Source organism: Prorops nasuta, unplaced genomic scaffold, assembly GCF_024137725.1.
Source record: "Prorops nasuta isolate Cenicafe-Biocafe unplaced genomic scaffold, Cenicafe_Pnas_1.2 PNAS00242, whole genome shotgun sequence".
NCBI classification, from domain to species: Eukaryota; Metazoa; Arthropoda; class Insecta; order Hymenoptera; family Bethylidae; genus Prorops; species Prorops nasuta.
In genome coordinates, this window is record NW_027117038.1 from 25,001 (window position 1) to 27,500 (window position 2,500).

Below are 2,500 nucleotides of genomic sequence, written 5' to 3' on the forward strand. Positions count from 1 at the left end.
CGAGGCCCTGGAGGACTGACGTGGAGAAGGGTTTCGTGTGAACAGCCGTTGCACACGAGTCAGTCGATCCTAAGCCCTAGGAGAAATCCTATGTCGATGACGGTGTATCGAACGAATGTTTTCTCATTGAGAGATACACACCCGTCGGGCGAAAGGGAATCCGGTTCCTATTCCGGAACCCGGCAGCGGAACCGCATACAATTCGGGCCCTCGCAAGAGGTGTTCGTCGGGGTAACCCAAAATGACCTGGAGACGCCGTCGGGAGATCCGGGAAGAGTTTTCTTTTCTGTATAAGCGTTCGAGTTCCCTGGAAACCTCTAGCAGGGAGATAGGGTTTGGAACGCGAAGAGCACCGCAGTTGCGGCGGTGTCCGGATCTTCCCCTCGGACCTTGAAAATCCAGGAGAGGGCCACGTGGAGGTGTCGCGCCGGTTCGTACCCATATCCGCAGCAGGTCTCCAAGGTAAAGAGCCTCTAGTCGATAGACTAATGTAGGTAAGGGAAGTCGGCAAATTGGATCCGTAACTTCGGAATAAGGATTGGCTCTGAGGAGCGGGGCGTGTCGGGCTTGGTCGGGAAGCGTGGTCAGGCTGACGTGCCGGGCCTGGGCGAGGTGAACTGCCGGAAACGGTTTGGGATCCGAGCTCGGTCCCGTGCCTTGGCCTCCCGCGAAACGTCCTTGCTGCGAGGCTTCCGTGTCAATTTACTTGCGCGGTCGTTCTCTTCGGCCGCCATTCAACGCTCAGCTCAGAACTGGCACGGACTAGGGGAATCCGACTGTCTAATTAAAACAAAGCATTGCGATGGCCCTCGCGGGTGTTGACGCAATGTGATTTCTGCCCAGTGCTCTGAATGTCAACGTGAAGAAATTCAAGCAAGCGCGGGTAAACGGCGGGAGTAACTATGACTCTCTTAAGAAAGAGCCTATAGTTTTCTCCACGTCATCTGCTCACCACGGATGATTGCTACAAAGGGACCCGAGAGGAACGCCTTTACTCGTGGCGAACAAGCGCCGACTGCCACCTCCTCGTTGGTGTAGGCTGGTAACATTCCGTTAAGGAATGGCTAACGGTTGCGGCTATAAAAGGCTCTCCCTGAGGAATCCGACTTCAAAGTGTAGATATTGGATTTAAAGCGAGAGTACATGTGTGCCAACCCCCGGTGGTGCGGGGGCGAATGGCTTATCCGGTGAATACGGCGGTTTCAAAAGCAATGCGCCGCGTGGGACCTAGTCATTGACGGACCCTTGGAGCAAAGCAATGCGCCGCGTTGGACTTAGAATTTTTTCCGGTCCGGCGCGTGTAAAGCAATGCGCCGCGTTGGACTTGGGATTTTTCTGGTCCGGCGCACGCAAAAGCAATGCGCCGCGTTGGACTTAGAGTTTTTCTGGGTCTTGCGGTTGCAAAGCAATGCGCCGAGTTGGACTTAGAATATTTCTCACCCGAGCTTGCTTTTGGGCTGCCCGATGTCAACTAAGTGGTTAGAGATGGCGCGCATTTGAGACCCGTAATGGGAGTCAATGCCCTATCCTACCATAGCCTACGTCCACCGGGTCGCCGGTCTACCGGAAACTGGAGACAGTTCTTTAAAGAGATGTAGGTGAAGGGACCAACCTCCGGTCAGTAGGGGGGAAAATCTCAAGTTCGGGTTAGCAACCCGTTCTGGATAATAATTTTATCAGCTGCAAGTAATGATAGCGAAGCCTCGGAGCTCGGGGAGCACGGCCCCACTCCAAGGGCAGCAGCCAGAAGGGGGCCAATTTATGACGACCACGGCAATGTTCCTGGTTATGAGATTGAACTTCCCTTTGCAGTAAGATCCTGCCGTATCTGTCTCAATACGGGCAAAGGGAATTTCCAGGCGCTAGCGCTGACAGATGAAGAGGGCCATCTGAAAAAGCAACACAAAAGTGTCTCAGTTAGATATAGGTGCGCTAACTGTCAAAAACTGTATGAGAAGAGACACGCAGCGCTATGTCATATGCCCAAGTGTAGTGGGCCAAAGCCGACACAAGCTGTAGAAGAATTCAAGTGTCGAGATTGTGACGAGTCCTTTAAAACTAAGATCGGGTTAGGACAGCACCAACGTCACAGACATCCTCTCACCAGAAATTTATTAAGAGCGGAGACAAGAGCACCTGAAACTGCCAGAGAGTCCAGAACCATGCGTGACGGACAGTGGCAGGAGGAGGAGACGCGACTCCTCCTGGAACTTGAATGGCGGTTTCATGGCGAGAGGATGATCAATAAATTAATTTCCGAGGTGCTTACCTCTAGGACCCCTAAACAAATTAGTGACAAGCGAAATAGGGACCCTCAATACCAAAGGAGGCGAGAGGAGTATGTGAGGGTAAGAAGGGAGGAAGCACGCTCCGATGTACCCGTGTCACAGGACGCACGGGATGGTAGTCTTCTCTGCGAACCTGAAGCTGCCCAGGAGGAGGAGACACCTCAAGTAATGCCTATCGAGGAAGAGGTCCCGATAGAGCAAAGTCCAACCAC

The 2,500-nt window shown here is 53.2% G+C and overlaps 1 pseudogene; it reads left to right on the plus strand.

Moving 5' to 3' along the window:
- The window catches only part of LOC136785300 (large subunit ribosomal RNA), a 9,080-nt pseudogene that overhangs the window by 1,771 nt on the left and 4,809 nt on the right, over positions 1-2,500 (plus strand).